Consider the following 21,806-nt stretch of genomic DNA (forward strand, 5'->3'; position numbering starts at 1 on the left):
CTCCGGTCTTACTGAGGATAAAAGGTGTGCACTCTTGAAACAGGTGGGAAATATGTTAGAAGATTAGGTTAGATCAGAATATATTAGAAGATTAAGAAATCAATGTTCAAGTGAGTAACAGAACTAGTAAGTACTGTATGTAGGAGTCCAGAAGGGGTCCCCCAGGGTGGAGGGGCTAATCTAAGGCCAGTTAAGTCTTAGAAAAGCCCATGGAAGGAGGAATAAAGGAGAGAAGAAGCAGCACTGACATTGAACAGAAGGAAAAGCGGAGACTTTGGAACTCAGTCTATACCCCTTGAGTCCCAGCTGTGTGGTTTGGACAAACTGGCTAACTTTTCTGAGCCTCAGCTTCCTCACCTCTACAGTAGAGATAGAGATAGTTGATCTCACTCCAGCTACAGTTATTATACATGTTAGGTAAAATACTATATGTAAAGGGTTATCAGAACACCCCTTCTTCTTTTGGTGGCCATTGTCCTTGCCCTTTGTCTTTCAGAATCTTAGCTCTCATTGGTTCCATGGCAAAGGCATATCAGCCAGGAGGAAACAAATAACCAAACAACCATTCAATTGGTCAAAACCTCGAACAGATCTGCCTCTCCCCCCACCCCACCCCCCAGGGCAACATCTGACAGCTCTCTGGCACTCAGCCCCTCCCAGCGCTGTAGTGAAGTCACATCTTCCATCATGCAGTGGATTGGGAGAGGTAGTTGGCCAGTGGAACTTTGCCCTCAAGTCAGAGATATTTGCTCTCAGGAGATCTCATTTTATTTTCTTCTTAGGACCTCTTGGCCTGTTGACACACAGCACCACCCCATGAGAATATTCCCCATAGATGCCAATTGTCCTGCTATCTTGATTCCAATGTCCCTGTCCAGCTTCAATAGGTCATAAAAATACCCAAACTATATAAATCCTACATATCAACTAGGGGAGAGGTCAAGGGGAAATGTAAAACAAAGGAGAGCAGAGGTTATCCTGGTAGAAATGCAGGGTGAGAGAAGGCTGACCCTTATCTAATATAGTAGGAAAAGGGGAAGAAATAGCCGCCAGGGAGGAGTTAACACCAGAGCCAGCCACCCAAGCAGGGAGCTCAGGAAGGCTGTCTCAGTTCTGAGGGGAAGCATCCGCACCCCAATATCAACACTTTGGAGAGCTGGAACAGAGATGGCTTTGGCCGAAGGGAAGCTTTCATAGTATAGCAGCAGGAGTCTGGGAGCATTATCATCATCATCTAGCTTCATGAAGGATGAAGGTTCACGAGGATCCTTTCTCTTGCGGGGGCTGGTCAGGAAGAGCACATGGGCCTCTGTGGCTGGTGACAGTGGGGACAGCAGTCTGGCTCACGTAGACAGGATGCTTGGTGGTTTAGATGCAGAGATTGGGGGATTTTGAACACCGAACTGAAACTTCATCTGCATTCACTGGGGTGCCGTTGGGCATTGTTGAGAGAGCTAACATGGTGACTAAAAATGGTGTGAAAGGAGCCCTGTGATGACAGGTGAGTGTGAATGTTTAAATGAGGAAGGGAAAGAAGTCAGGGAAACTAGTAGGAATAAAAAGGGAAGGATGGGCCCTGGTGATTTCTTGTTTGTTTGTTTATTCCAATTTGTTTTATGTTATTTTATCCACTTAAGGTTTTATATGATTTACTGAGGTGAAATTCACATGCAATTAACCATTGTAGAGGGAACAATTCAGTTGCACTTAGAATAGTCATAATGTTGTGCAACCACCACCTTTCTCAAGTTGTAAACTTCTCCGTTACTACAAAGTAAGACCCTGTACCCATGAGACAGTTCTCCCTCCAGCCCCTGGTAGCCACCAGCAGTCTTCTTTCTTTATGGATTTATCCCTGTGGGATGTCGCAGCAATGGAATCACACAGTATGTGACCTCTGGTTTCTGGCATCTTTCACTCAACATGTTTTCGAGTTTCATCCACATTGTAGCACATATCAGTACTTCATTCCTTTTAAGGGCTGAATAGTATTCCATTATGTGGATAGACCAGATTTGTTTACTCGTTCATCTTTAGTGGACATTTGGGGGTTCCACAATTTGGCTATTGTGGACAGTCAGTAAGAACATATGTGTACAATCCTGATGACATTTAAAAAAAAATTATCTATTTATTTATTTTGAGACAGAGAGAGCAGGGGAGGGGAAGAGAGAGAATACCAAGCAGGCTCCATGCTGTCAGTTCAGAGTCCGATGCAGGGCTTGAACCCACAAACCATGAGATCATGACCCGAGCTGAAACCAAGAGTTGGACGCTTAACTGACTATGCCATCCAGGCACCCCTCCCCCTCCCGATGACATTTGGAAGATGACTTTAATACTGTGTCTTTGTGTATACTTTGCCTGGATGCTGTGAACCTCTGACATGTATTTCAGAGGTTAGGGGCCCAATTTTAGTCACTGGTGAGCCAGGACACCGGCATCAGTAGGCAGAAGAAGCTATATATTGAATATCCCCCATCCTGTTGAAACAGCTCCAAGTCAGCTCAAGAAGCCTGGGAGAGAGAGAGAGCACCGTCTGGTCGCAAGCACCTTAGGTTGGGGTCAGAAAGCAGGCTAGTGTTTAAGTGGTGGCCCTGCCACTCCCAGGCTGGGCAGTAGCTTGTACGTCTCTCAGGGTGTGCCGTGACCCCTGCTGGCCTTCCTCATAGTGTGTTGAAAGGCTGAAGGACCTGTCTTCTGGAGGGGCTTCTCAAGCAGTCAAGGATCACGCATTTGTGCTCTATTATCTCCCTGTTAGATGATGTGCAAGCTGACACTTCTTAGTCACCCTCTGTATACTTGTGTGTTAGTCACAAGGCGTTATTTACAAGTATTAGAAAATGAAAATGTTCAGAAGGCGACTGGGTAGCCCGCAGAATTGGAGAAATGAATAATCGGGCTCACAAGGGCAGGGACCACACAAGAACTGGGTCATTTTTCTGCCTTGCGTGGCTCCACTCAAGGTTCCCGCTCCCAGGAGAGGGTCTGGATGATGGGCTACTCACTGGACCAGGGGAGGGCAAGACTTCCTGACTGAAAGCTCCATCAGGCCTGCCCCCTGGGGGGGAGGAGGTGGCTCTCCAAATGCAAACAAGGGAGCTGGTACCAGAAGGAAGAGGAAGTGAATGCTGGGAGGCCCCAGACCTCAAATGTCCACCAGAGACAGTCTTCGAACGGTTTGTGCAGAAGTCAGCTGGGGCTCTGGTGCTTCCCTTCTGTGCCACGTTCCACACGTGAGGTCCGACAGCTCTGCCCGAGAAGTTCGGACCAAATGGCATCTGGCAACTAAAAATACCCTGGGCTCCAGGGAACCAGCAGAAAGAGGTCTTCCAAAGCCAGCCAAGGTCCTCCATGTATGTAGGAAACTATTAATCACACCCTGTGATTCTTCTTGGCAGGAGTTGTCTTTACACTTTAAAAATAAATCAATGTGAACTGAGGCCCACCGGCCCCTCCTTTCTTTAATTATCTATGCTGAAAGTAGTTGGTAACCCCCCCACTGTCCATGCCCCCCACCCTCCAGCAGGGTGCCCTGCTCCATGGGAAAACAAGAATTTCTTATCAGGTCAACAGGAAATTCTATTTTTATTGATGTTAGAATTAAAAACACCAAAGGGAGAGAAAGCACTCTCCTATCCGAGGCGGGCACTAAATTTATCCCCTCCCCGAGGCGCTCCCCTTCGAAATCGTTACTCCCAGCGCTCAGTCCAGGGTTTGCTCCCAGGCACAGTGACGCAGGAGATGTGACATCCTGACTTGTTTTTTCCCTCTAACCTGGGGCAGCAGTGCTGCCATGAAGGTCACATGTGGCCGCAGGAGGGCCGTGCTCCATGCGGGCCATGGTCAGGCCTGGGGAGCTACGCCAGAGATGCTCACAAATCTGCTGAGACAGCTACCTCAGAGGTCCTGGCCAAGAGTGGCCCTTCAGCGCCAACACTCCCTTCCCCCAAACAGTTAGGAGAACGGCATTGGTTTGCTGTGAGAAACCAGCCTCAGGAAGATCAGGGAAGGAAAGCCAACATTTACTGAGGCCTGACTGTGTGCCGAGGATGAACCTGGCAGGGCCAGGCCTTTCGATCTTCCCAGCAGCCGTCAAGCCACATCAGCACCTTCCCCATTTTACAGGGGAAAGAGCAGAGACTCAGAGAGGATTCTCGGGCATTGGAACCTGGGTCAACTCGATTCCAGAACCCACACTCTTTTCTCTTCACCACCAATATCTTGTTTAACATCCTGCTGCAGTTCAGAAGCCAAGCTAAGGGACCCAGTGGCCACTAGTGGGGGCGCTGCTGGCTGGGGGAGGGGCAGCCCTGCAGGACTCCTTTCTCTTGGAAAGGACATCTGTCTGTTGTGCAGGGAGGCTGCCTCCGCTTGGCTTTCAGTGTAGCACAAATAAGCACCTCCTGCAGAGGGTGGTAAGAAATTCTCTCAACATGCAGCTTGCTTGGACTGAAAGTCACGTGACTCCTTATAACGCTGCTAATGTACCCTGAGCCGTTTGTCTGGGATTTGTATAAACCAACATCTTATTTGCTTGCCGAGTGGCACTTTTTGGTCTCTTCTGGGTTTTGTTTTGGTTCAGTTTGGTTTTGGTTTTAGCGGTACAGCTAAAAGAATGTTGCATAATACCTAGGCTTTAAATCCACCTTGGGGGCTGGGATCTTGATGGAATTCACTTCTCATCTTGGAGCTTCAGTTTCCTCATCTGTAGCAATAAGAGGCTGTTACAGCTGTGCCCTCAATCCAGAGGCCACGAGTCACAAGTTAGTACCCTAAATGTAACTCATCTAAACTGCGATGTGCGGTAAAATGTAAAACACACGCTGACTTTCAAAGATAGCGTCCCCCGAAAGAATGTAAACTTTCTCAACAGTAATTATATTGATTACCTGTCAAAATGATATTAGTTTGGGTGTAATGGGTTAAATAAAATGTATTATTCAAATTAATTTTACCTGCCTATTTCTTTTTACTAATGTGGCTATTAGATCATTCGAAATATATGTATGTGATCAGGAGAGTGGTTCTCACGGGCAGGTCAAATTACACCTCCTGGGTTCCTTTCCATCTGTGGTCTGGTCAGTTAACTTGTGCAGGCTCAGGTGGAAGGGGAGCTTCACTGAAGGCTCTTGAGGCGGCAGGGACCCCCGCCTCTGGCTGTTCCTCCTCTGCTGTTGGTCCTATGTCCTCCACGTTGCTGGCTCACAGTGGAAAGGGGCAAGTCCACAGCCGCCAGTGTCCTTGTGAACCGGTGTCTGTGGCAAAATGTTTGCTCTGACAGGCACTGCACCAGCTCGCGGGATCTCTGCCCCCAGTAAGAAGAGGTCACCCGTACTCTGAGATCCTTCCTGCTCTGGGGTTGACCATCCCCTTAAGAATGCGAGGCATGTGGCTAATGGCTGAGGGGCAGCCCCAACTTTGCCACCGTATTCAGGAGTATGAGATAGTCTGCCACATGTTAGAACCATGATAAGTGTCTTAACTTTCAAAGAATTGGTTCTTTTTGCGTAGAGACGACCTAGAGAAAGGAGATCAAACGACAAAAGAAAAGGGCTTAAGAGCTAGTCCTGGACAGAAACACAATGACCCGGTTAAAAGGCTGAAAGTCTTAGGATACTCAAGAATGGGGGTGTGATAAGAAAAGACAAAAGAAGCCCCCTCAGGACGAAGCAAGCCCACACCTCTCCTTGTAGGGCACACCTACTGCCAAGAAACAGGTACTTTTGCAGCATCAGTTAAGGTCTGTGAAGGTTCATTCAGGGAGGGACAGCTAACGGCGGGGTCTGGTAGATGAGACCAGCAGAAGCTTCTGCTTGTGGGCAACTGTGTGGGGACCTAGAAGGTGGGAAGGGAGATTCGAGAGTGGGTCAGCGCCTCTGCCTGGCCTTTGCCCCACCTGGAGAAAGCAGTGTTGGTCATTCCCACGGGAGAGCTGGGATACGCCAGAGACCACTGTGGATCACATCGTAAGTGCCTCCTCTGTGCAAGGCACGTAGTGAACGCTGTGGGGAAGATCATGCACACAGAGGGGCACATAGCAAGGCAGACTTAGGGGTTTTTGTCCCATGTTCTCATTCTAGAAGAGGAGAAACTGAGGCCTGTGAGCAGGAGTGACTTACCTAGGATCACATAGCTACGTCATGGTGGGGAGGGGTTGGGATCCCAGACTCCTGTTTTAGGTCCTTGTCTCACGGATCTACAGGATGGTGTCAGGAAAGAAGCATTGGACCAGAGGTTAGGGGTACCTAGTTCTAGACCTGAGTCTCTGTTAATGATGGGACCTTGGGTAAGTCCTTTCACTTCTCCCAAGCCTTAGTTTCCTTACCTGTGAAGCAGAGGATGGGACTAGGTGGCCTCTTAGGTCTCCAGTTACGGCCATCAGGACAAACTAGATTTTGCCGTGATGACAAACACCCTGCAAATCTCGGTGGCTCAGGAAACCAGGGCGACTTGGAGAGCCAGTAGGAGGGCCGTGTGCCTTATCTTCTAGGCCCTGAAAGTTCTGAGCAGGTCTGTGAACTTGTAAAGCAGTGTGGGGATGGCACCAGCAGCGCCAGAGAAGGGGTGGGGGAGACCAGGTAGGAGGCCACTGCTATCCTCGGGGCAGGAGGTGATGGGGGGGGGTTGATAGTTGACAGTGTATAAGGAAGAAGAGGGAGAAATAAATATAAGCAGGAGGTTTTGAGTTCATATGACTAGAAGAAAGGGGCATTATCTACAGAATGAAGGAAATCAGGATAGGGAGCTGGTCTGGAGTGAGGGAGGTGGGGAGGTGCCCTCAGCTCTAGAAGGGGGGGTCTGCTCTCTTCTCCAGGGAGGACAGAAGGCAAGGGAGTGTGTGGAGAGCCCTAGACAATTGTCGAATGTGCAGGTGGGCTGAAGCCGTCCCCCTGGGTGTGAAATTTCAAGCCAGTTTTCCCAGAACCCCCAGAGGGGATCCTCTAGCTGTCCAGCCTGGGCTGTCTGAGCATGTGCAGGTGCCCCGAAGGGCACCCTGTGGCTTTCCTGAGAGGGAAAAGGGGTAACTCCGAAGGCTTGGGGGGGCTCACTCCTGAACTCTAAGGTGAGAATCAGGCTGAGTGACAGGAAGGATACTTCTTCCTGGTCTAGAGTCATGGTCAAAGGGATGGGCAAAGTGCCTTGACAAACGAAGGGCAACCCCATGCATCAGATATCCCTTCTCACTCCCGACTGGCCATTTTGTGCATTTTGTACAGATCTCAACTTGCCATTTCTAAAGCAATGGCCCTGAGTTAATCTAGAAAAGATGTTGACACACCCTCTCAACCCCTGCTGCTCGTGAGGATCCGAGACTCGGAGGATAATTATTTAAAGTAATAATGAAAAGCAAAACAGGAAATTCTTATCTGTTTTGGCAGGAAATTCTTTAGCTGCATGGAAGGTGCTGCTCTGGGGGTTGGTGCCCTCCAGGAACTGTTTGGAAATGATTTATGGTTCAAGATGGTGCCAGTCCTTTCTCAACTCACTGCAGTAGACAAGGGAGGGATAAGCTGGACCCTGGGAAGCAGAGCCTGCCCTATCTCGGAATGTGCGTTGCTGTTGATAACACATTCATTGTCTCCACTCATAAGTTATGGTCCTGTTTTCGTCTTGCCCCTGGAATGGGACATGCCAAATTCAGGCAAAATAAAGATGTTCCATTTCAAACTTGTTTCTTAGTATATATTTATGAGGAGTCTGAGGTAGTATGACTTAGGCGGGGAAGGTTTACATTTATTGAGGACACATGAGGTCCACGTACTGTGACCCTTATACACATGTCGCATTGTCTTCTCTAATTCTGGGTGTTATTATCCCCAGTCTCATGGATGTGAAAATTGAGGCTCACTGACATTAAGTAATCTGGCTTAGGTCACATAAGTAGTAAAGCTTAGAACCAGAAGAAATGATGCTTTCGGTAGACTCTGAATTATCTGAATCCACTGTGTCCACGGCACCTGGTGTTATGGGCTGAACTGTGTCCCTTCCAAAATTCATATGTGGACTCACCCCCAGTACCTCAGAATATGACTGTATGTGGAGATATGGTTTTCAGGAGGTAATTAAGGTTAAATGAGATCGTTAGTGTGAGTCCAAATTCAATGTGACTGGTGTTCTTATAAAAAAGAAGCCATGGGGACACAGAGAACACAGAGGAAAGACCATATGAAGATACATGGAAAAGATGAGCCAAAGAGAAAGACCTCAGAAGAAACCATTGCCCCTTGCTCTTGGACTGCCAGTCTCTAGGACCGTGAGGATATGAATTTCTGTTGCTCAGGCTACCCAGTCTGTGGGACTGCATTACGGCCGCCCCAGCAGCCTCATACCACTAGTCTCTTTCTGTGTCTCATTACCTGTTGGGCGTTATGTCCCTCTGTTGGCTCCTTGAACACTTTTTATTGCACTTTTATCTCAGAATTTGCATCAGGACAAGGCCAGTGTTGAAAACGGTCTGAGGCTCATCTTGAGCTGAGGATCACAGAAGATCCGTGTTCGTGTCTGCCTTGTCCACAGGCCCTGGGCTCTCCCCTGACATCTGAACAAAGTGTTGCTTGCGGTCAGAAGATCTACATTCCCTTAGCAGGCCTGCCATAAACTGGCAAGCTCTTCTACTCTCTCAGCAGCTTTCTAGATCCCTATTTGTTTGCTTGGCAAAGGTTTTGTTTTTAACTGATTTTTTTTTAATGTTTATTTATTTATTTATTTATTTATTTTGAGAGAGAGCAAGCTTGTGCATGTGACTTCAAGCAGGGGGGAGGGGCAGAAGGAGAGGGAGAGAGAGAATCTCAAGCAGGTTCTGCACTGTCAGCACAGAGCCCAACATGGGGCTCGAGCCCACAAACCATGAGATCATGACCTGAGCTGAAACCAAGAGTTGGAGGCTTGGGTGAGCCACCCAGCTGCCCTGCTTTTGGCTGATTTTTAAATATCTCCCTATTAAAGGACACACATTCCCCAGCTCACCACGAGCCAGTAGGTCTATTGTCTTAGACCTCTCTGCTTGACTTGTCTCCATTCAGGTCTACACCACGTCTGGCTCCCACAGCCTCTGTTATGGGATTCTAGGATGGTTTAGCACACAGCATATACCATGTGCTTGGCCTCATAGGTGGCAGGCTTCTCACAGCCAGAACACAGTCTGCCACCATGACACGTTCTCTATGACCAGTGCTTTGCCCCTGGTGTGCTGCCATCTTGTCTGTCTTCACACCTCCGACTTACTTCAAACTTCTGTCTTCGCCAACTTGTCTCTGCTCACATTGTTTTTATACCTAGGTTAGCATTGACTGGGTTATAGGCTCTGCACAGGTCTGACTGACCTTAGCGATTCCACATTTGTCCATTAATTTGTTCATCCATTCAACAGATCTTTATTGCTGGGCTTTCCAGTATGTCTTTTTTAACTGATTATTTCCTCCTGTGCTGCCAACTTATTTATGGCATGTCTAAGAATTTACAATTCCTTTTTTTAAGGTTTTCATTTTGTTTATTTTTTTTTTTTTGAGAGAGAGAAACAGAAAGCACAAGCAGGGGAGGGGCAGAGAGAGAGGGAGAGAGAAAGAATCCACACTGTCAGTGCAGAGCCTATGCGGGGCTTGAACTCACGAACTGTAAGGTCGTGACTGGGACTGAAGTCAGACGCTCCACTGACTGAGCCACCCAGGTGCCCCAAGAATTTAGAATTCTTTATAGTGTGTCTAAGAATTTTGTTTATACTTCTCATTCGATTAGGCTGGCCCTGGGCAGTAGGTGTTACACCCATTTTACAGATATAGGAATGAAGGCTTAGACATCTTGAATTACTTATCCAGAGGCACATGGCTAACAGCAGCACAGCCAGGGCTGTTCCTGATTTTCTAGACACCTTGTTTTCTTCTAACTCCTGCAGGTATAAAGGGGAGAGGTTTGTCAGCTTTGGAGAAGTTCCTAAACTCTGAGAGAAGATTCACTACACAGGAATTGTGTGCCTAACCCATGCTCCTAGGAAGCCACTGTAGAAAAAAGTGGGTCCCAGATGGGAGAGGCTGGGTATGACACAGTGTCAAAGGGAGATTTCAGGATGTGGGCTCCATAGGGATGTCACCAGATGGGAGGGGAAGAAGGGTGAGGGGACATTCTAGAACGTCTTTGGGCATGCTGCGGGCCCGGGTGCTTCCTGCCCCTGCAGCATTTCGGAGAAGCTTGGCCTGGGGCCTCGGCTCCCAGGAGCTGTATTTGTCAGGAACTGAGGACTCACAGCGAAAGCCTGAGTTAGAGAGTTGAAGAGTTGGAGAGCAGAGAGCTGGAAGGTCAGTGACCAGAAGGCTCTAGATAATTCAGTGAGCCAATCAAGGGCATGAAATGAGAACTAGCATAGACACCCAGACTTCACCCTGCGCCAAACTCATTGAGCAACTGAGAATGTGTTTCTATAATTCATACACCCACGTGTCCTTTGTGCACCAGGATGCTTCTCGGTAGCATGAAAATGGGCGTATAGAGAGAATTCATTGTCCTTTTTCGGTTAGCCTTTCTGCCTCTTCCAGGATCCTATAAATCTCTCTCTCCATCCCCATACTGTCCTATTTGCATTTTGTAGGATGACTTATTTATCTGGGTTTGCCTGGGTCTTTGCCAGTTTTAGCACTGAAAGTCCCACATCCCAGGAAACTTCTCAGTTCTGGGAAAACCAGGATGGTAGGTCACCCTAAAGATTTTTCCCTCCACTGGCTTCTTCCTCACCTGCGAACAGGCCCAAGACTCATCTTCTTTAAACAATTCTGCCTCCCCTTGATGTCCTATTCCACTCCCTTTCACCTATGGATTGCTAGACTTCTTCCACATGGAATACATAATCTCACTATGTCCCATTACTTTCCAGACAACTCCTGAACCTTCCCTATCAAACTTCACCAGCCCTCATTCTTGATAACCACTGGGTTCTGGGATGCCAGTTTCTCCTTCTGGCTCTGAAGCTGCTGCTTCTCTGTCTCAGGTCTAGGGCATGAGTGCTCCCTCTGCTCTCTCTCTGCCTATTTGCAACACCCCTACAGGCTCAGGTCTTGGTCCTGTGCCCTCACTGATCTGCACAAATGCCTATACAGGTCAGGTAGGCAGGTAAGGTGATCTATTAGGCAGACTGAGTAAGGATAGGAAGAACTGGAGACGATGTGCTCCATCTAGAGAGGTTTTCACATTAGCAGGTTTTCATGAGAATTGGCCACCCTTGGTTTGAGTGCACAACTTTTTTTTTTTAACATTTGTTCAGTTTTGAGAGACCGAGCCAGACAGAGCATGAGCAGGGAAGAGCAGAGAGAGAAGGAGACACAGAATCAGAAGCAGGCTCCAGGCTCTGAGCTGTCAGCACAGAGCCTGACGTGGGGCTTGAACCCACGAACTGTGAGATCATGACCTGAGCTGAAGTTGGACGCTTAACCCACTGAGCCACCCAGGCGCCCCTTCAGTGCACAACTTTTGAAGTTTGGCTATTGCATGAAGTAAGGAGAAGGAGACCTTATCAACCAACCTGGGAATAGAATATTTCCACCCAAAAGCATAGAAGGAAATCAATCTGGATATATCTTTGGCAAGAACTCTGAGTTTTTGGAAATCTCCTGTCCTTGACTTGGGAGAAGAGTTCTTGTCCTTACGTTGGCATGAGAAGGCTCTCTCTCCACCTGCCTTTGTACCCTCCCCACCCCCAACCCCTGACATGTAATCAAGTTCCTAATCACAAGGCTCTCACAGTACAGTCAGGACCCTGATGGGGACAGGTAAGAACCAGCTGGTCAAATCCTGGGAGTTCTGTTCACATGGAAAGCAATTCTCCTAGTTGATAAAGGCCTTTTCACTCATCGCAGGCTCATTCATTTTTCCGTTGGAATTCAGGGGCAGAACGGGGCACTCCAGTGAGTGATGATGGTTAGAAACTAATGAACAGGTAGATCACACCAAATTGCAGACATGAACAAGGTCAACAGCTTGATTGGTTAAGCTATTTTTAGTATCCAGTGTTAAAGTCTAGAAAGGACTTTGAAGAATAGTTTGTCTATTCTTTTTGTCTCTAGTGGAGCTGTATGAAAATAATCTCTGGTTTTGTATATTCTAATTCCTATTTCTCTGAGGAGTTCACGCCCTTTTCTCCTGAAAAAAAGACAAAAACAACAAAATGAAACAGAAAACCTCCTTCGTTCTTTTATTAAGCATTTTTTTGTGTTTAAAAATATATAGTTGGATATAAAACAGGTAGAAGGTATACTTTTTATCCTTAAAAGTCTCCAATTACAGATGGAAAGACAAGGCATACATAAGAATAACAACTCTTGAAAAGACTTCCTGTTGCTTTTCCTAGACTTGCCACTTAATGGACGTCAACTTTGAGCAAGTAACTCTGACATCTCATCTGAGACTTTTTAAGTTTCTTGCCTGTCTAATAGGGGTCATAAGAGTGCTTACATTACGAGGCTGTTCTGGGGTCCAGATAGCCTAGTATACAGTAAGTACTTAACAAATGTTAGCAATCATTAATAACTTTAATTCTTACAAAAGTTCTGGGGGTAAAAGCATCATTGTCTTTATTTTATAGGTGAAAAACACTAATATTTAGTCACTCGGGGCTAATATATGGTAGATTTGGGCTTCCAGCTTGGGTCTTTGACTCCCTAGAATCAGTAGTTACGCACAGCTGGATGAGTACCTTCCCCATGCAGGGTAATAGTGCCTCCATAACACCAAGAGCTTCTGGAAAGTAAACTAGAAGGCTTTTGTGCTCGGGGAGGTGAATTTCACAACTGGTCCAAAAGTAAGTGATGGTTATAGAAGTTGAGGTTATGTAGGTTTCTGGGTATCTGGAGTCTCCAGTGGGGAAAGGGAGCCACTGACATCAGGCACCAGCTTGCCTTCCAAGATCTGTCCTTGTTGCCTTTGCTTGCCTCAATTTCAGAGGATAGAAGAGGCACAAGGTTTGAGTATGGGAGGACTGGAGAACTCTCCTCTAGTGGCCAGAACTCTCCTCTAGTGGCCAGAACTCTAGTGGTCCTGCTGTGCTGGAGACTTCTCTGGTGGCAGACCTCCCAGGACTCAATTGTCCCAATTTGTCCAGCACCAAACACCCAGCCTCAGGTTAGTCCAGGCAGTTTAGGAGGAAACAAGAGGCAAAGGAAACCCCAGCCTGCCTTCTGGTACCATATAGTCTGGTTGGCAGACAAAACAAAGACACTTGAGACCCTTAATAAGCAGCTCAGCTTTTTGTTATTAGACGCTGACTTTGTGGGTACTATCAAGTTCAGGAAAGGGAGAGCCACTGGGGACTTGGAACCGGGGCTGAAAAGAGGGGAAAGTGGTGACAGCCAGAGCGGGCTCATTCCCTGGCCATTTTGTATGGAAGCGTGTCCAGCAGGCAGGGCCGGGAGGGAAGGGTATAGAGCCCTGCCTTGGCCCCAGTGCCACAAAGAGGGGAGGGGGAGGAAGGTGATTGCTATTTATTGAGCACGTCTTCTGTGCAGTTCCATTGCAGACATCCTCCAGTTTTATTCTCGGGACAACCCCGTGACAGTGGGTTAATTATCTGTAGTTTACAGATGGGGTTCAGAGAAGGGTTCAATTACCTGCCCAGATGATATGCCGCAGAGGCACTGGTAATGCGCTTGGTGGCCTTGAGAGAGGACTGTTTCATAATATGTAAACATCATCCTGAATCTTCAAATTGCTCAGCTGGAGGCACTTTTCAAAGTTGCTTTTCCAAAGCCAGAATTGCTTAATAGAAGCAGGATTGGAAGGTTCTGTTACGGCATTTGGCAAAGTTGTTCCTGAGGACTCTCCAGAGCTTTGGTACCACTTAGAGAACCAGGACAAAACTGTTAACACACACATGCACAAATAAACACACACAAGGCACACACACAGATGAACACAGACTCTCTCTCTCTCTCTCTCTCTCTCTCTCTGACACACACACACACACACACACACACACACACACACACACAGATGCTGAATCCCTGTAGACACTGCAGTACTCCCAATACATACTTTGCCAAAAATGTTGGATTAGGGCCAGAAACTACAATAACTGAAATAACTTTGTAAGAAACCCTTGCAGCCTTGCGGGCAGTGGGAAAAGCCAGGGGAAGGGCATTAGAAGGATTCTCTTACTTTTCTTGCTTGTTTAATGTTCACAGAGAAAGGAAGCAGTCTGAAATTGATCACCCTCTCTAACCCAAGCTCTTTTTTCATTAAAAACAAACAAACAAAAAAAAAACAAGACAATGGTTTGAGACACATGAATGATACATTTGGTTTTCAAAGGAAATTTTATTTTTGCATTGGGAGACATTTAAAGACTTTTTTTAGACTTATCTAGAGAGTTGCATTTCCTGAGCTGTAAAGGAAAATTCTTTCCCTTCTCGCAACTTATCTCCTTTTCTTTCAACAACAAGTCATCTTGAGTAATTTTTTTTCCATGCCCAGACCAAACGGGACCCACACCAAAGAGAAGTGACCTCAATTAAAGAACCAAAGTGGGGTGCTGAGAAGGGGGTCGGGGGACAAGGGAAACCCTGTGTGCCCAAGATGAGTTGCCCTTGTAAAGATAAGGACATTGCAGATAATTAATTAGATGAGTATCTATTTACATCTTCTCTCTTTTCTAGACCCAAATTCCTCCAACTCGAAACTCAATCCCTCACAATACCCAACAATCATGCATTTTATTTTGCCTACATGAGATGGGAAAGAGCCAGGGAACCCAGCTGGTTGACCCCAGAGTTCATGCCCACAGTGTGTCAACACTGCATAGAGGTATTGAGCTCCACATGTACAGGGAGGGCCTGACTTCTTTCTTCCTTTCTTAAAATTAATAAACTATTTTCAGAGAAGTTTTAGGTTCACAGCAAAACTGAGCAGAAAGTACAGAGTTCCCATTATACTGCCTGTCCCCACGCAGACACCTGCTCCCCTCTCTCAGCACCCCACACAGCACGGCCCATTGTTACATAGGAGGAGCCTATGCTGATGCAGCGTCATCATGCAAAGCCCACAGTTGACATTAGCTTGCTCCTGGTGTTCCACATTTTATGGGTTTTGACAAGTGTGTATTGACCCTACTTTCTTTTCTGATGCAGTTCTATGTGCCTGTTGATAAGGCAAAGTATTGTAATAACCAGATAGTGACTGCGGGAAGATATTGCATCCAGAAGAAATAGGTCCTGACATGTGGGTGGCCAAGGACAGTCATAAGGTGACAGAACTCCATTGGTGGGTGTCTGAGGCTGCGTGGACACGATGATTTCCAAGGGCCCATGCAGCTCCAGGTTCTGCGGCTCTATAACCTGGCCATCCACAGTCAGGAACAGACCTATGAAGCCGTATTCCATGGGGCACTGCTCCCCCATTCTGCCCACTCTGCCCAACAAATCTTTATCATGATGATCAGTTGGGATTCATGGTGTCCAGGCTTCTATTTGTTTGATAGTATCTTTTTAAAAAAATTTTTTTAACGTGTATTTATTTCTGAGACAGAGAGAAACAGAGCATGAGTGGGGGAGGGACATAGAGGGAGACTCAGAATCTGAAACAGGCTCCAGGCTCTGAGCTGTCAGCACAGAGCCCAATGTGGGACTCAAACCCATGAACCATGAGATCATGACCTGAGCCGAAGTCAGACGCTTAACCGACTGAGCCACCCAGGCGCCCCTGTTTGATAGTATCTTAAGAGGATTGTTTCTTGCCACACTTTGCAAAGATGATAAAACGATTGAGTGTATGGAATAAGATCTGCATGGCTTATTACACTATTAACTGTGTATAGCATATCATTGTTTATATAATAAGCTTCATATAATATGCAATATGGCTCCAGTACTAAATCTGATTCCCATCACCAGGGCTTTTATATCAAATGTAGGAACGTTAAAGCATCTATATGCAGTCGTCTGAGCTCCTGCTTAAGGACAGCCTCTCCAACCCGTTTTGTTCCTCAGGACGCGTCCTTCCCTCTAATGCTTACTTCTTGAGAAGCCGGGGCTGGAGTTGCGGCCCAGGAAAGAATACTGTCTCCCCCGACTACTGATCTCTGTCTCTCTCAGAGCTGTGGCGCGTCCCAGAATGCGAGGGATTTGCTTTTGGTAAGAAGGGCAGAAATTACAGATTGAGGATGGCTTGCAAAATGGTGTCATTCTGCGCGGAGTGAGAGTCTTGCAGCCTCTCACTCGTAAACAGTCTTCTGGCTGGAGCCACCTGAGGTGTAATTCCGAAATTCTGAAGCCATCTCTGGCTTTTCCCGTGTGTGCCATCGCTCCAGCTTCTCCCGGTAACTCAAAGCGGCCTGCCAAGTGGGGTCTGGTGCCCCGTGGCACTCATTCCCTGGCAAGGCCGCTGCCCCTATTTACATGGTCAGCTTACTAGTCCCCGTGAGGCCATTCCGATCGGATTTGCCACGGAGGCATTGGCTGTTCAATTATGCCAACCAGCATTTATTGAGCAGCTCCTGTTTGCTGGGCCCTCTGCTGTAGGTTGGGTGCCCCGGGGGAGCCAACTCTGAGATGGAGTTTAGCATGCAGGAAGTTTGTTAGAGAATGCTCTTGGGTTCAACACTGGGAAAGGGGAGGGGAAGGAGGCAGAGTGGGCGGAGGCGGTCACCCTGCTGCCGTGTGGTCACGAGGGCTCAGCTAACCTGCCGGGAGTTCCGAAGCCCGGATGGCCCAGCACAGCTATTCCAGGTTGGGGGATATTTCCTCACTGACCACTTAAGGATGCAGCTGTCCCGGGAAGAGGGTGTGGTCCCCACGGAAGCAGATTTCTGCAGCCGAGAGCAATTTCTGGGGTCAGCCGGAAGTTGAGGGCTGGCAGCTAGCAGGACTGCCTGTGGTGGGGGCAATAAACACTCCAGGACGACTTAGGGGGTGCGGCGAGGAGGCCACAGGACCGTGCTCGGCGCTCTGTGTCCTTAAGGAGCTTATTGTCTGGACGGCGGAGTTCAGTAATGCCAATGACAAAGCTAGCAGGCGGTGGCAGGCAGATGGAGGGGAAGAGGGTGGAGGGAGACGGGTCACATCTGCTTGGGGAGAGTATTTGGTCTTTTAATTTTTTTAATGGGTATTTTTTTTTTAAATTTTTTTTTCAACGTTTATTTATTTTTGGGACAGAGAGAGACAGAGCATGAATGGGGGAGGGGCAGAGAGAGAGGGAGACACAGAATCGGAAACAGGCTCCAGGCTCTGAGCCATCAGCCCAGAGCCCGACGCGGGGCTCGAACTCACGGACCGCGAGATCATGACCTGGCTGAAGTCGGACACTTAACCGACTGCGCCACCCAGGCGCCCCAATGGGTATTTATTTTTGAGAGAGAGCAAGACGGAGCACAAGTGGGAGAGGGGCAGAGAGAGAGGAGACACAGAATCCGAAGCAGGCTCCAGGCTCCGAGCTGTCCGCACAGGGCCCGACACAGGGCTCGAACTCATGGACCGTGAGACCATGACCTGAGCCGAAGTCAGAGGCTCAACCGATTGAGCCCCCCAGTCATCCCTTGGGGACAGCATTTGAATTGAGTCTTGGAAAATACTGCCTCGAGTTTTGTCATTACCCTGTCCTGGTAGCCTGATTGAAATGGTGCATGAAGTGGGGCTTTGTTTACACAGACCACTGGGCTCAAATCCCAAACTAGACGTCAAGTCCATCCCTGGGACTGAGGAGTGCCGTCTGGTCCAGTGCTGCGGCTCAGAGGCGGTTTGCTTGCTTTCTCTTTATCTCAAGAAGTTCCAGGAAATGTCGCTGAAGAGTTCAGGGCTGCTGTTATCTCAGGCCTCACTTCCTGTGGCCACTGGACACACCAGGGTATCAAGAGGACAAGCCGCATCTGTTCTGGGGCCTAGGCAGCGACTCTGCTCAGGGACAAGAGTGCCAGCTGACCTCCCTGGAGTGAATTCTGTCTTTTCGTTCCGCAGCATGTTCCTGAGGAGTAGGATTTTCTGCAATGAGGGGAATTACTGTGTCCTGCTGGGAAAGCTGTGGAGGCATTTAGGAAGCAGATAAGATCCAGAGGGGAAGGCTGCATGTGAGCAGGTGCCGGCGTGGGGTCGTGCCCCAACACCTGCCTGACCCTGACGCTCTCACCTTCTGTGCTGCCACATTGCCAGGAACCTCTCTCACTGGGCTCCTGCTTCACTCCTAGCTGGGATTGACCTGTGACCAGAGTCCCAGCAGCAGCAGATCCCATGGTCACACGAGCAGACCCTTGGTTCCCCAGATTGGCAGAGTGAGACCCAGAGCAGACCCTTGCGAACAGTGCGTGTGTATGTGTGCGCGTGTGGGGGCGTCGCTGGCCTGCACAGGACAGAAGCCCGGTCAGGAGAAGGGAGGTGCTCTGGCCTCCTGGGATGGGGGTGGGAAGGAGAGCAGGAGCAACAGGGAAGAAGGTGGCAGTGGTCTAGAAGGGAAACCTGGACCGAAGTCCCATTTTACCAGTTTCGTCATTATGCCAAACGTGTGAGATTTTCTCCAAGGTGAACCGAACCCCGGTCCTGCCCCAAGATGGGACTGGGGTGCAGTGAGGGTCATCTCTCTACACTGAGCTGGCCTTTGCTACTTAAACGAGGATTGAGAAATGCTAGGAAAAGACACTAGCTGGCAGAAAAGGAGCCTTCACCTTACACAACAGCGTGATCTGGAAACTTTGTGGAGGAAGAGGTTTGCCATCTGGGTTGTATATTCAGTGTGCCCCGGGGTCAGCCGTCACCTGTGAAATTCTTGGGTGGCCTGCATGGGAGCCCATCATGTCGCCACCCTCCCCTGCCAAAACCCACCCGGATGGGTGCTTCTTGAGCATCCACAGCCCGCTGTCAGCACGAGCTCACGGTGGCCAGGAGGCCAGGCAGGGGCCACAGAGGGCCAGACCTGCAGGTCCCCATCACTCTCCCCGCCCCAGGCCACCGTTCAGATATGCAAGCACTCTTCCCTTCCCCGATCCTCCACAGTCCCTTTCTTCTCTGCACCTTTCCAGGGCTTTCCTTCCTGTCCGTGGGATTCTCACCCCTTCTGGAAACGAACCTCTTCTAGCGACATCAACAGCACTCACACATGCGTTAGTGTTCTGGGGAAACTGTCCCTCTCTTAGCATTCCTCACGATATCTCCGAAACATTGAAATGACCCCCACGTAAAGGGAAAGTAGATGGAGGCAGAGAGGCCACACAGCTTGTCCTGAGCTGGAATCCGGGCGTCTGTTGTCCCCTGTCAGTCACCTGCTAACCTGGCCTCAGGCCCTGGTTCCACCTTAGTGCTTCAGTACGTCCCCTGGGGTCGGGGTGTGAAACCACCCTGTGAAAGTGAAATTCTGAGTGAGGAGAGAGAACTACTGTTTTTAAACATTTCTTCGGGGCACCTGGGTGGCTCAATCAGTTAAGCATCTGACTTCTGCTCAAGTAATGATCTCACCGTTCATTAAGTTTGAGCCCCGTGTCAGGCTCTGTGCTGATGGCTCAGAGCCTGGAGCCTCCTTGAGATTCTGTGTCTCCCTCTCTCTGTTCCCCTCCCCCACTCACACTCTGTCTCTCTCTCAAAAATAAACATTAAAAATAATAACATAAATAAACATTTCCTTATTCTATGGTCTCAAGTGTTCTAAGTGCACACATTCCTACCGTCTGGATCCTTAGAAAATGATTATTACTTTGAAAGTTCCCCAGCCATCGTTCCCTCTGGAAAGCCCTGCGGTACCCTCTCCTCCTCACTTATGCAGCAAGAACCACTGCAGTGCATCTTTGCAACACACACACACACACACACACACACACACACCCTCCAGGAAGCCTGCCCTGCTGCAGTCCGGGTCCCCTCTGCCCATTGCAGCAGTGCTCAGGCACCATGGTTAGGTAGGCAAACACTAGGTGGCACATGGCCTATTACCACTGCTTCATCTGTCCTCACAAACAAGACTCCCAGCCTCTTGAGCGTGGAAAGGCAGCTGCAAAGCCAGGAAGATGTTGTGTTAGCTGCCGGGTCTGCCTCTGGCGTGGTCCGCTTCGGCAAACTCTCCCATGAGTGTATCTGGTTGGCAGGGCCAAAGTCACATCCTGAACCTGGTTGCGAGGGGGTCTGGGAATTATAGTTTGTCTCTTTCCAACCTGCACACCCTCTGCCTAGCTCTAGGCAGACAAAGGCCCTGTCAGTCCCCAGCATCTATATCATTGCAGGAAAAAGACAGGTCCCCTCAGTGTCTGACTCCATTGGTGCCAAGTTCCCCAGCCTAAATGGTGATGTTGAAGGGCCAGCAGTGATGTTGGGAGATGCTACAGAATGTGGCTCAGGCAATGAAAGACGGAACAATTCTCACATGTCTTCAGCTCCAGGTGACCTTGGTCGTTGAGAAGACAGGAGCTCCACCTCCCAGAAGTTCTCTCCTTTACACCCACTCAGTGAGCTAAATTACTGGAAGAACTCACCGGGTACCTTGGTCATGATAGTCTAGGTTATGAGGTGGGATAAATAGCCCACGACCACCAGTGTTCTGGCATTAACATGACCAGGGCTTCCATCATGGTCATGCCACCTATCCAGGGCAGACTGGTCAGGGACTTCCGAGTGCCCCAGGGCCTTGGGCTGACCCCAGCTCCCTCTTCACACCCGCTCCTGCATGCATTCCTGGCGAGGCAGGAAAAATAGAAGGTGGCCAACTACACACTCGCTTCTACAAGGAAGGGACATGTTGTTTACACTCGTGTTTCCCTAGCCCAAGCAAGTCGCACAGTTTGCCCAGCGTCAAGGGGGTAGAGCTTCAATCTTCCTTGTGCTGGAAGGATGGAGAACCAAAGTGTAGTGAACAACACGATCACCTCTGGTGGGAGGTGGACAGGAGAGCCATGCCCTGTCCACTGTCCTGGTTTCCTCATGGCTCCAGCTGGCGCAACTTAACATTCCTCTATTACCATGTTTCTTTTTCCTCCAGGCACTGAAAAGTTCAGCTTTAAAGATACTGATACAGTTTTTTCTTGAAAATGGCCTGTGAGAAACCATCACAATCCCCAGAGGCAAAATTCTCATCATGCTTTTCTTCAAATACATCTGTGGTTCTCAGTGGGTCATGATTTTGTGGGCTGGGAATGCTGCGTGTTTACTTTTGCATAAACACTCTGCTTATCTTTCCTGAATTAGGGAGGGAAGGTGACTGGCACGAAGGACGCAGCCGGGCAAGTTTCTCAGGTTCGGGTCAAGTGCCTCACCCCCAGCCAGGCTTGCTCGGACCACCTTCTCCCCAGCTGGAAGCCATCTGCTCTCATGAGTCCCTACTTGGCCTGTGCTCTCCCCACCCCCCACCCCTGGCACATTCTCCTGCTGCATTATCAACGTTTGTATAAATGCCTCGCTTCCCCCACTAGCTCTTCGAGAGCCAGAACTTGATTTGATCCATGTAGAATTGTCCCTGCCGCACAGATGGTGTTTACTAAGTATTTTTGAATAGGTCAGAGAATAAATCTCTACCTTAGGGCTTTTTCTGCTGGACAGTCTCTGTGTCTTGTGACTCAAAGAAAGGATGGATGGATGGGTGGGTGGGTGGGACAAATGAAAGAATAAAGGATTGAATATGTATAGAGGCCAGTTAACCTCTCATAGGGAAAATAAGCAAGCCTGTTCTCTCCAGATGCTTCTGCTGATTCTGACCAGCTAATACATAAACATAGACTCTTGGAACAGAGGGGACAGGTGGAAGTGGGGTGACTCGGGGCAACCTCTCTCCACTCTACAGACTGGGGCGGGGGCATAGGGCATTGCTCTCCCTGACGTTTTCCGTGGCCCCGGCTGAGTAGTGTGGGGGAAGGAGTGACAGGA

Source organism: Acinonyx jubatus, chromosome A3, assembly GCF_027475565.1.
Source record: "Acinonyx jubatus isolate Ajub_Pintada_27869175 chromosome A3, VMU_Ajub_asm_v1.0, whole genome shotgun sequence".
Classification (NCBI taxonomy): domain Eukaryota; kingdom Metazoa; phylum Chordata; class Mammalia; order Carnivora; family Felidae; genus Acinonyx; species Acinonyx jubatus.